Here is a 13,656-nt window from a genome sequence, read left to right as displayed (position 1 = left end):
GCAGTGGTGGAAAGGGCAGCACGACCTGCCGTTGCTATCATCTCTGGCCAAACGATATCTCTGTATACCTGCCACCAGTGTGGCATCTGAAAGGGTTTTCAGCACTGCTGGAGATGGTGACGAGGAATGAAATGTTGAAGCACTTTGCTGTGGTTAAGGTTATAGTTTGTTATTGTATTGTTAAGGTTAGACCAGTCTGACTAAAATGCCATGTTTTTTCCCCAATTATACCAGTGGTAAATGGCATAATAGTAGTATGCTTGAATTATTATTTATTATGATAATACGAGCAGGTTAAATTGTTTTTTCTAGAGCTGCTGCATATAATTTTTAGTTTGTAAGATGTTCATATTAAAAGGTTGCACTTAAATTACGTGTCTCTTGTGTTTAAAATGTAAGATGTTTACATTTAAAGGTTGCACTTAAATTACCTGCCTCTTGTGTTTGAAATGTAAGATGTTTACATTGAAAAGTTGCAGTCAAATTACTACCTCTTGTGTTCAAAATATCAAGAAACAGAGATTGAATTTTTGCACTTTATTTTTGTCTGTCTCTGGAGTTTTATTTTATTATCGACAAAATGATGGTCATTCAGCGAGTCCTTATTTGTTCATGTCTCAAAAATAAACATACATTGGTATGGAATATTGTTGTTTACCTTTGCTTGTGAAAATTCGGTCTTTTATGTTTAAAATAATGTGAAAAAACAACAAATATTTACTATCGTATCGTTTTCACACTGTATCGAACCTGTATCGTTCCTAAACTGTATCGAATCGTATCGAATCGCTCTGCCTAAACACTATCGTTTTTTTAATCGAATCGTAATCTGTGTATCTAGATACATATCGAATCGGCTTCATGCCAGAGATTCCCAACCCTAGTTATTACTACCAAAGCATTTGTAAATAAAATCATTTTCTGGGAGAAATTGAGCATGATCTGACAGAATTGCAGAGGTGCCAATACTTTTGGCCAGCACTGTACAGTATATTATATATATATATTATATATTATATGATTATATATATATATATATTTTTTTTATATTTGCATATATTATTCACTATTTTTCTCCTGTAAATAACCTGTTTGACTATTGTTATGTAGAAAGGACAAAAACGCCTATGACCATACCTGCTGTTTCTGTTGAATTATCAAATATAAACTATTCAGTCTTATTTTTTTCTGTTGAATGCTTATCCTAACAAGTTGAATAAATATTATCACCCTTCAAAACGTTAGGTCGAGCATGTTTGGTTCTCAATAGGACATCAATATTACAAATTTTGACAAAACACTTTTGGAATTTTTTGTCTTGTTGGTCCCAAAATGTTGATTTATAATTGGTCAGTGAAGAAAACAACAGTTTGGACACGAAGGTTATGGTGTCCTGAAAAAAAGAGATCCACCCTGGCCAATGTGAACAATTTTTTCTTTGAAATATTAAGGCAACATCAAAGGCATGCAAATTTGGCCAAAAGTATTTGATACACTGCCAATGGGAAACCCCATTGGCAGTGTATCAGACTTGTTCTCCCCACTGTAGGTGTTAAAGGGTTAACGTATTGGTTTGCATTTGCAGTTAATCTTAGTGAATACTATAACCAGTAGCGCCTACATTAGCGAAGCGCTAGCCGTTAGCATTTACATAACCAACCAATAGGTGAACAGTTCAACCCAAGGCACACATAACCATTTGAATTTTGTCATGTGCATGTTCACTGACAATGAAGGGGAAAAAAAAAACCATATGAGAGCAAAACGCTTTTATCATTTTGATTTTTAAAGGGGCGCCACAATTGTGTAGCAACGCAAAGCTCCCATTGGTGCGTATGCAGGCGCAAAGACTTCTGGGTACACTTTTCGAGTGGCACCATTATTGTAAATAGTTGTCGACTGCATGACATCTTCAAGTGGGTTGTTCATCATTGTGTATGTGTGTGTGTGTGTGTGTGTGTGTGTGTGTGTGTGTGTGTGTGTGTGTGTGTGAAAAAAGTAAGCCTAACTTCGGTGTTTACTTTAGGGGAGCTTAATCCCGCTGCGAAATTCTGTAAGTGCCATAAAATGACAAAAATTGTCACGTTGTCGTCATCAGAAGACATATTCTAGTCTCTCAAGACACATTTTTTTCTTACTTGTTATCGTCTCATTATCGTCATTAAAAAAATGTTCGTTGAAATATACAGTGGGGCAAATAAGTATTTAGTCAACCACTAATTCAGCAAGTTCACTTGAAAATATTAGAGAGGCCTGTAATTGTCAACATGGGTAAACCTCAACAATGACAGACAGAATGTGGAAACAAAAAACAGAAAATCACATTGATTTTTAAATAATTTATTTGCATATCATGGGGGAAAATAAGAATTTGGTCAGTACCAAAAGTTCATCTCAATACTTTGTTATGTACCCTTTGTTGGCAATAAAGGAGGCCAAACGTTTTCTTTAACTCTTTACAAGCTTTTCACACTCTGTTGCTGGTATTTTGGCCCATTCCTCCATGCAGATTTCCTCTAGAGCACTGATGTTTTGGACAGACTTTCAACTCCCTCCACAGATTTTCTTTTTTTTTTTTTTTTTTTTTTTTAAAACCTGTCCTGTTCAGCTGTTTGACACAGAGAATGGAAGTCTAAGTGCCCGGATTCTGAACAGTTTTAATGTTTCACATTGAGAGTCTGACATACTCCCATTGTGATCATTCAAAATACCTTTTTATTATGACAAAGCAGCGAACAGGAAGGGATTATGGGGGGACAGAAGAAAAGAAATACAAGAGAAGAAAGAAAAGAAACACATACACAAACAACAACAAGAAATACATTGAACATCTAAACTAGTTACTAATATGCTGGTGCTATCGTCAGCGAGATGTATTTCCGGTTTACACCATGTGGGGGCCTATTGGCCAGTGAAAGAGGAGAATGGGGGTGGGGGTGTCTATAAGACTATAAGATAAGTGATTGAAAGGGGTAGAGTGTACACAAATCAGTCCTGTGATCTAGAACCCAGTAATCGTGTGAATCTCTTATGAGTGTAAGCCCGTTGGCGACCAACCCTGCGCCGCCGCATCACCAATCCCGGCACCGGAACCCCCAACCCGAGCATGCCCTACCACATCCAGCAGCATGCAAGCCCCACCGGGCGCGCGACAGCCACGCAGACGGGCAGAGAAATCGCGCGGGCGCCAACCCAGGGCCACGGCCCCCACCCAGCCAGCCCGGGGAGGTGGGGGGGGGGGGCATGAGCAGCCCATCCCTCCTCCCGCAGCCCAGCAAAGGAGCTATCTCCCCCCCCCCCCCCCCCCCCCCGGGACCCAGGGTGGTCCCCCGGGCCACCCGCGCACCCATCAACCGGCCTTCAGGGATGGCAGGAGGGGACGCATCACCAACCCCACGCCTAGACCCACCCCCGCCCGCACACCCGGGCCACGAGCCACAGCCACAGCCCCCCAACCGGCACCAAGCCCCAGGCAAGGCAGGGTCCCCCGCCGGTGCAGGCGACACCCCGCTGATACACCGGCGCCCAGCCAGCGAACCGTGACGAAGCGCAGGGCGGATGCCCAGCCAGAGAAGAGAGGGGAAGGCGGAGGCAGGAGAACGCCCAGGAACTGCCACGGGGCGATGCAAGATCGGAGACCCGACCCCCCAACCCACTCCCGCGGCCGGCAGCCGAGGCAGAGGGGAGGCCACACCCCAGGAGCCACGCCATACAGAAAAAGTGTGGGACTCACCTACCACCCTATTACTGTGGCTGCCAGGTTCCCGACTGGCAGCCATCACCCAGCACCGTGATGGGGGTGTGAGGGGAGGGTAGTGCAATGTATGTATTAAAATAGGAGAGCTTGGCTTGGGGCAGTGGGACCGCAGCATGGAGTTTCTGCCCAGCCGCCCGTCCCACCGCCCTTTGCCGGAGCTCTCCTGTGGAGTATGATGTGTGTGGTGCATTTAAAAAATGTGCAGGGATGGCGGGGCCTGTGGTGAGGAGGCAGCCGTGAGGTACCCCCCCCCCCCCCAACAGGTCCCAACCATCCCACAACCTTGGTGTGTGGTGCATTAAAAACAGGGGGGAGTCGGGCTGGGACTGTAAAGCCCCATCCCAACTCTGACCGGAGAAATGTATGAGCATGTAAGTGCCAGGGTGAAAAATATTTACAGTGCCGAAGTGAGAAGTGCGTGAGGTAAGAGGCAGGCTCCCGCGGGCGTGGCCCCGTCCACCAGAACCACCGGCCGCAGGGCGGAAGAAGCGTCAGGGCCCCGATCAATCCCCGCCCCAGACCACCCACGGCGCCTCCGCGACTGCCCACCCCCCTCCCGCCCACCGAGCACCCATCCCGCACTCCGAGCAGGCGCCACACCAAGCGCTGGCGACCAGGGGACGTCCACCCCACCGGCAAGTGACAGCAAGCCTCACCCTAGGCCCCGCGGGCCCCGTCAACGACCCCGCTGGTCGGGGGGCAGCGGCAGCCGCCGCGGCCCAGGGAGGCAGACAGGGCCGGAAACAGACCAAGGGGAGGGAAGCGCACCCCCCACAACCCACCCCCGGGCCAGGAGGGGCGCGCGGTATGACACCAGAGGGCACCTCCCCGGCACCCGGTACAGGGAGACGCGGCTCCGGCCGGGCGGACCTGGGAGGGAACCATGGCTGCCGCATACACCCCCCGGCCCCCACCCCAACTCCACCCCACCCCGGCCGGCCGGGGAAGGGCCGCGGCCCCGGACCGGCACCCGCACGGCCCCCCCACCCGCCCACGACACCAGCGCGCGCCCGACGGGACCCCCGCACAGCCAGACGCAACCAGACAAGCCCCGGCCGAAAATCCCGGGGGCCAAGATCGGCGGCGGGACGGCCCAGGGCAGGACGCCAACAAACTCCACCTGGAAAGCTGACAGAAGAAGAGGTTTATCAAACACTATTAGATGTATGCCAAGGACCGGTGAAGTATATTATTTACGCATAGTTCCTTAATTGTTCCAAGTCTGATAAGTAATATGCTAATGTTTTGTTTGTTTTTCCAATTCAACAATATTGTTTTTTTGGCTATCGTTAGACTTGCTAGTAGTGGACGGGTTTGATGAATAGAGATATTCACTGTATTCAGATCGCCAAGCAGACAAAGAGTTGGAGACAATGGAATCCTGCAGTTCAATAGGAAAGAGAGTTTCTTCGTTACCTGTGCCCAGAAATCTTGTATTGGTTTACATTGCCAAAGAGCATGAAAGTATGTATCTGAAGTATCTTCGTTGCAGCTTGTACATTTATCGGATTGGGAGAACCCCATTTTGTGCATTTTAGATTGAGTAATATGCCATCTGTGCAGTATTTTGAACTGTATAAGCTGAAGGTTCTTATTCTTTGTCATTATAAATGTATTTTTACAGATGTTGGACCAATAGTTATTATCTAATGTTACCGAAAGTTCGTTATTCCATTTTTCGATTGGTAGGCAAGTAGAGTTGTTACATGAGAGGGCTTTATATACTTTTGAAAGTATTTTTTTTGTTGTTGAGGATGTATATTTATTATTTTATTTACGCAAGGTGGTGGGTCTAACGTACCCGTTAGTGATGGAAATTTGCTTGTGATGGCTGCCCTGATTTTATTGTATTGAAGGAAATTGACCCCTTTGATCTGGAAATCTTGTAATATTTTTTCATATGACATGAATGTATTATCTTTAAACAAATGATGTAACTGGTTTATTCCCGTATCATCCCATGTGCTGAAATAAATAGGAATTTTATTAACTCCAAAGTCTGGGTTGCGCCAGATTGGTGAGAATTTACACGGGGCTTGTTGTGATTGCGTAATTTCCATACCTCTCCACCAGGCTTTCAAGGTACATGCTATCATTGGGTTTTTGAAGCAGCTATGGTGCTTAATACTAGAACTAATAAAGGGGAGGTTTGCCAATTGTATTTGGTTGCAGTCTGTTTGCTCTAATTCTAGCCATGACTGTTGTTCAGTGTTAAGATATAACCACCTAATAAGATATTGTATTTGATTTGCTATATAATAGTGTTGGAAATTAGGGGCCTCTAGACCCCCCTCTGGTTTATTTCTTTGCAATTTGGCAAGGCTAATTCTGTTTTTCTTGTTTTTAAAGTAGAATTTTGTGACGGCTGAGTCTAGGTCTTGAAACCATTTTTGAGTGGGTTTAAAGGGGATCATTGAGAACCAATAGTTTATTTGTGGTAATACTTTCATTTTGACTGTTGCTATCCGGCCCAAAAGTGAGATGGGTAGATTATTCCAGTGTGTCAAATCTTCACATATTTTTGCTAAGAGGGGTGTATGGTTTCGTTTAGTTAATTCTGTAAGTTTTGGTGAAATGTTGATTCCAAGATACTTTATGTTCCCTATTGGAATATTGTGATTTTGATTTGCAGGATTCCATGAGTTTGTTGATAAGGGCATTATAATTGATTTTGACCAATTTATAGCATAATCTGATATTTGTGAAAATGTCTTTATTAGTTCAAAGTCTCATGTAGGGAGGATTCTGGTTTTTCTAGATATAATAGTATATCGTCTGCGTATAAGTTAATTTTGTGTCCCGATGTGTGCGAGCAGATCCCTTTGATATTAGCGTTTTGTCTTATTGCAATTGCTAATGGTTCAATAAATAGAGCGAATAATAGGGGTGAGAGTGGACAGCCTTGTCGAGTTCCCCTTTGAAGACAGAAACTTTGTGAAATGACCCCGTTTGTGTTTACAGTGGCTTTTGGGGCGTTGTAGAATATTTTTATCCAGCGGATAAATGGCTCACCGAAGCCAAATTTTTCCAAAACTTTGAAGAGAAAAATCCAGTTGACTTTGTCAAATGCTTTTTCTGCGTCCAAAGAGAGGATAATTGCTTACTGTTTATAATTCTGTGCAATATTAATAAGATTTAACAAGCGTCTTATATTGTTTGTAGAGTTACGTCCTTTAATAAAGCCGGTCTGGTCTTTATGAATTATAGTGGGAAGAGTTTGTTCTAATCTAGTAGCTAAAGCCTTTGCAATAATTTTAATATCTGTATTCATTAAGGATATTGGTCTATAGTTTGCTGGTTGGGTTAGGTCTTTCCCTTCTTTTGGCAGTAGTTTGAATTTGACCCTTAGCACTGATTTCTTGAACCATTCTATAGAAAAGTGGAGCCAGCATATTCCAAAAGTGTTTAAAGTATGATGTCGAGAACCCGTCGGGCCCCGGTGCGCGACCTGTTGGCATGTCCTTTACGGCATTCCATAATTCAGCGAGGGTAAGTGGGGTATCTAGAAATTGTTGGCTTTCTAAAGTTATTTGGGGGATGTCAAGATTATTAACGAATAGGTCAATGTGTTAGGGCCTCTGCCCCTCCTTCCTAATTACAGGTCAGACGGGTGGAGGGGCCGCAGCTGTTAGCAGTTACAATCAGCCAGCTTTAAAAGACCAGCGGACGCACCATCACGTCGCCAGATCAACTCGTCTAGTCCTGCTGTCAGTTGTATCCCGCCTTACTTACTTTTTTGTCTTCTACTCTCGGCTCACGATTTTTGCTTTTGTCCCAGGACCTGTTTACGCACGCCCCTTGTCGGATCTCCACGCCTGATTCCCCCCCGAGCTTTGCCTGCCTGTCGTCGGTCTGGATCTCGCCAGCAACGCTCGAACAATAAACAAAATCATTTGGTTTTCACAGCCTGTCGGTCCCGTTGTCTGCTTTGGGATCCTCTCCCATCCACGAACCCTAACACAATGTCTTCATTATGATCGTTTGTCATCAAGTATAAGTTTTTGTAGTAGCTATAGAAAGTTTCGTTAATTTTTTCTGGTGATTGTGTTATTATGCCGGCTGAATCTTGTATTGGTGTAATTAATGTTTTTTCTTTGTTACGTTCGAGGTGGTTTGCTAAATATTTCCCGGATTTGTTATTATGCTCAAAGTTGGTATGTCGTAGTTGTTGTAACAGAAACAGAGTTTTTTTAGACAGAATACTATTGAGCCGTTCTTTGGCGCTGAAAAGTTCTTTTGTGGTACTGTCTGTGGGATTATTGGCAAATTCCTCCGTCAGTTGTTTGATTTTTATTTCTAATTCGTTTTCCAACTTCTGTTCTTGTTTTTTTTTATATGATGAATATGAGATAATCTTGCCTCGAATTACGCATTTTCCTGTTTCCCAAAGCAATGATGGTAAGATGTTTGGGGAATCGTTAAGTTCCATAAAGTCTTTCCATTCTTTCTTAACGAATGTATCAAATGCTGGGTCATCTAATAAGGAATCATTACAGCGCCAGGTTGCGTGGGGTATCGTGCGGGAGTCAATTTTAAGGGCTAAAGAAATTGGTGCATGATCACTGATGATTATTGGATGTGTTCTTGGCGAAATATTATTAATAGCGGAATTATTCGCTAGAAAAAAATAGATTCTTGAACACGAACCATGGGCTAGGGATTGAAAGGTATATTCCCTTTTTGTTAAATGTTTTGCTCTCCAGACGTCACTTAAGCCGAAATCGTCCATATATTTCCTAATGGTTCTTGCAGTTTGTGACTGTTTAGTGAGTTTATAATTGGAGCTATCTATACTTGGATCAAGTGTAGTGTTAAAGTCCCCTCCTATAATAATTGTTGAGTTCACTGACATGTCACTCAGTTTACCAAAGATATTGTGGAAGAACTGCGTATCCTCATTGTTTGGGGCATATATGTTCACTAATGTGAACAGTTTATTACTTATGATAGCTTGTACTATTATGAATCTACCTTCCGGGTCTGCAATTGCACTATTTAGTGTTCATGAGATTCTTTTATTTATTAATATTGATACTGTTAGGGTTCGTGGATGGGAGAGGATCCCAAAGCAGACAACGGGACCGACAGGCTGTGAAAACCAAATGATTTTGTTTATTATTCGAGCGTTGCTGGCGAGATCCAGACCGACGACAGGCAGGCAAAGCTCAGGGGGGGAATCAGGCGTGGAGATCCGACAAGGGGTGTGCGTAAACAGGTCCTGGGACAAAAGCAAAAATCGTGAGCCGAGAGTAGAAGACAAAAAAGTAAGTAAGGCGGGATACAACTGACAGCAGGACTAGACGAGTTGATCTGGCGACGTGATGGTGCGTCCGCTGGTCTTTTAAAGCTGGCTGATTATAACTGCTAACAGCTGCGGCCGCTCCACCCGTCTGACCTGTAATTAGGAAGGAGGGGCAGAGGCCCTAACAGATACTCCTCTTTGTCTGCTGGTATAGCTGGCTGAATACATCAAGTTAAAATTTGAGTGTTTAAGATATTTCTCTTCGGATTTGGCTAGATGTGATTCTTGCATGAAGAAGAGGTCTGCCTTTAATTTGGTGATGTATTCCATAATTTTAGTTCTCTTTGCCTGCGATCGGAAGCCATTCACATTAAATGAAACAAAATTTATATATGTCATATGCGGATATTTCTAAGTATCTTAAGGAAAGTAATGATCTCAGGATGTGTGTTATAATATTTGGTCCTGAGTGTCATTCACCATTCACATTCATTAGAAGCCATACGAGTATGTAATAAATCAAATTCTAATAGAAATTAATGCAATTTTTTGTAAACCGCTTGGCATAATTCACACGACATTAAGACGTTGTTAGAAGGATTAAATACATGGGTAGCATCATCACTAAACATTACAATTTTAAAGTGTGTACTTAGTGTGTGTTTGAAAACAGCAGTGTGGAAAAGGTGAGACAAATAACCCAGAAAAAGAAAAGATATGAGCGCCAGTACAGAAATGTGTAGTGTGAGACATGCGTGACTCTTATAGACTAAGTGATTATCATGCAACCCTGATCTGTACGTGTGCATTGTTGAAATAAAATCGACTTAATACGGCATTGTGTACATATTGGAAGTGTTTAGGAAGTACAGACAAAGTGATTATCATGCAATCCTAATCTACACATGTGCCTTGCTCAAACAAAAAAACACTTAATTCAGCATTATATACGAACTGGAAGTGTTTCGAAGGTACAGACAAAATAGTTATCATGCAGCCCTAATCTACATATGTGCCTTAATCAACCCAAAACAATTTAATTCAGCATTATATGCTTACTGGAAGTGTTTAGGAATAGCAAGCTAAGTATTAAGCATCCCTAATCTATACATATGTCTTGCTTAAATCAAGACAGCTACATTCAGCATTGTATGCATAATAGAAATATTTAGGCATTACTTATCGGTCAGAATAGCCATGGGGTGAGCCCTTGGTCTCGGTATAGTTGACCATCAATGAAAAGTTTGTCGACCGTGATAATTGCACGTTTGCCCTCTGCTCTGGACCGCTTCAGAATTGGATAGAGGATTTTCCGTCTTTCGTTGATCTCGCGCGGGAAATGATCATTCATACCGAATCTTGTTCCTTGTAATTCTCTTCCTTTGGATTTCACCAGTACTTTCTGCTGGTAGAGCTCGAACTTGGCGATTATTGGACGCGGACCGCTTCCTCTTGGCTTCCCAGGATGGTGTACCCTCGCAAACTTGATCGAATCCACCATTTCCTTGGGCAGCTTGAGAGATGTTGCCATAAATGACTTAACGAGGGCTTCTGGTTTGTCTACTGTGTTTTCTTCGATGCCAGAGAAAATTAAATTGTCCCTCATGCTCCTTGATTGAAGGTCCAAAATAGATTCATTATCTTGTTCTCTTTTTTCATGGATTTTAATAGACCTGTCGTCGACTCGAAGGCGCCTTTAAGGGTATCGTTTTGCGACTTGAGATATACTACCTCCTGCTGAGTAAACACGAGGCTTTCTTTTAACTCTTTAATCTCGGCTTGAAGGATTTCTAATGCTATCGATATTTTCTTATCGATTGATCAAATTCCCTCGCTAAGTGACTTTGTGTATTCGGGTGGGCTTGCTAACAACAGATCGTCGGTCGATGTAGCCGAATCAATAGAATCTGCCTTTTTACGCTTCGCCGGGAGATCACTGCGTTGACTGGATGTTGCCATGGCGTTTCCTTGATGTGTGGCGGAGTCAGAGAAAAAAGATAAATCACGATCGTGAAAATTTTGAGGGAAAAATTAGTTGAAGTCTTCTTGAGCAAAGTTACTTGCTAGCCTAGCCAGTTGATTGCGTCATGCGTCTACGAAGTCTCGCGAGAGTAACGACGTCACAGCATGCTCCAGGCTTGTTGGTATTTTAGGATGTGTGTGTGCATGTGTGTGTGCTCCACAGACTTTCTATGGGGTTGAGATCTGGAGACTGGCTAGGGCACTCCAGGACCTTGAAATGCTTCTTACGAAGCAACTCCTTTGTTGCCCTGGCTGTGTATTTGGGATCATTATCATGCTGAAAGACCCAGCCACGTTTCATCTTCAATGCCCTTGCTGATGGAAGGAGATTTTCACTCAGAATCTCTCGATACATTGCCCCATTCATTCATTCCTTTACACAGATCAGTCGTCCTGGTCCCTTTGCAGAAAAACAGCCCCAAAGCATGATGTTTCCACCCCCATGCTTCACAGTGGGTATGGTGTTCTTCGGATGCAATTCAGTATTCTTTCTCCTCCAAACACGAGAACCTGTGTTTCTACCAAAAGGTTCTATTTTGGTTTCATCTGACCATAACACATTCTCCCAGTCCTCTTCTGGATCATCCAAATGCTCTAGCGAACTGTAGACGGGCCTGGACGTGTACTGGCTTCAGCAGGGGGACACATCTGGCAGTGCAGGATTTGAGTCCCTGGCGGCGCATTGTGTTACTGAGAGTAGCCTTTGTTACTGTGGTCCCCCGTGTGGTTCTGGGATTTTTGCTCACCGTTCTTGTTATCATTTTGACGCAACGGGGCGAGATCTTGCATGGAGCCCCAGATCGAGGGAGATTATCAGTTGTCTTGTATGTCTCCCATTTTCTGATAATTGCTCCCACAGTTGATTTCTTTACACCAAGCGAAGAGTGAAGAGTTACAGAAAACGTTTGGCCTCCGTTATTGCCAACAAAGTGTACATAACAAAGTATTGAGATGAACTTTTGGTATTGACCAAATACTTATTTTCCACCATGATTTGCAAATACGTTCTTTAAAAATCAAACAGTGTGATTTTGGTTTTTTCTTCCACATTCTGTCTCTCATGATTGAGGTTTACCCATGTCGACAATTACAGGCCTCTCTATTTTTTTTCAAGTAGGAGAACTTAAAGAATTGGTGGTTGACTAAATACCTATTGCCCCACTGTATTCATTATCGTTGACAAAACAATGATATTAATGCCCTAAAACCCAAACACATTTCTTGTCGTAGACAAGAAATATAACAGCACTCACAATTATATCCTCTTTGTACACGGCCAAAAGCAAGTTATATCAACTGTAAAAAATAATCATGATAACAAGAAAAAACACTTAGCAAAAATGTTATTGGAGAAAAAAGGTCTTGCAATGGCACTTATGTTCTGTAACGGTCTTCAAACTGGTCCAGGATATTTTGTGTTCCATAGTTTTTTTGTTTGTGTTTTTTAATATAAATCTTATGAAATGCGTTTGTTCAATATTTGCTCCTGTATATTTTATTCATAAATCATTATGATGAACAAAATATTTGTATTTCTATGGACAAACTACATACTTTATAAATATTTAAGCAAGGGCGTTGGTTTGCATATGGACGGTAGGAACATACACTCCCAACTTTTCAGGATGCTCAAATGGTTCCCACCAAGTTTTAAGCCACCTCATTTGCTTTATATGATGAGTTCAGATATATGGGTAATTTGGATTGTCTTCCCATATTAGGTGAATTATTTTCATTATGTTCAGACTTAAATGTATCCCTTTTCACTTATTGAATGTGCCTGTCCATTTTTTCCACCTTAAACGCACGTTTGATTGGCTGATGACTTTACCCCGCCCCCTCCTCCTGCAGACGCACACTCACACAAACTTCCGATTGAAATACAACATGCTGCCTCCTTCACACCCTTCGAACAGGAGGGATATTAGAAGTTGTTTTTTGGCCAGCAAACGCCACTGTAAGTAATGTAAAAAGATGTCAATGTTGTGGGGTAGGGGAACCACCATTCGTTTTGCTACTACAAGTCAGACCTGCATCAGAGTTAGCATAGCATTAATCTGTGTGAACTTGCCAACTTGCAAAACTACTGAGGTCAGGCCAGCCTCCACAAGGAAGAACAAACTCAAGCTAGCCGTCCCTCATTTGGATCATTGCTCGCAATATGTCTGCAAGTCCCAAGAATGGGTCCACTTCAGAGGGATACTAACATGAACATGGACTGACATGAAAAAAAAAATCTGTGAAATAAAATCACACATTAGAATTTCATGAGAGTATTTTGGTCCGAATCTTTTGGTCGTCTATGATGCCTCAGTAGCAGATTGGTCTTTGGATAGCTCAGATTAATTACTTTTTTTTCTTACTTTTTTAAATTATTACTTACTTACCTATTAGTTACTTAGTTTGAGTCTAGGGGTGCTCCAGTGCCCCCCAAAAGTGGACCAATTCTTGGATAGTCCCCCATTTTTATAAAAAAAAAAAGGGGACTTGCTCTTCAAAATGTTTGCTTAGTAGTTTTTGAAAACAAAGGTTTGAATCGAACGTTGTATCACGTGAACCACTTCACGTAAGAGTTAGTATAATACGGATTTATTTAGCTTTGATTCTTTCCCCCTTTCAATAAATTAGGTTCATC

The 13,656-nt window shown here is 42.7% G+C and overlaps 1 protein-coding gene across 5 annotated transcripts in view; it reads right to left on the bottom strand.

Annotated features, from left to right (window-relative positions):
* Positions 1 to 13,656, bottom strand: part of depdc5 (DEP domain containing 5, GATOR1 subcomplex subunit) — a 272,311-nt gene that overhangs the window by 20,596 nt on the left and 238,059 nt on the right. The window lies entirely within an intron of this gene.

This window comes from Corythoichthys intestinalis, chromosome 22 (assembly GCF_030265065.1).
Source record: "Corythoichthys intestinalis isolate RoL2023-P3 chromosome 22, ASM3026506v1, whole genome shotgun sequence".
Classification (NCBI taxonomy): domain Eukaryota; kingdom Metazoa; phylum Chordata; class Actinopteri; order Syngnathiformes; family Syngnathidae; genus Corythoichthys; species Corythoichthys intestinalis.
This window is presented reverse-complemented; position numbering and strand designations above follow the sequence as displayed.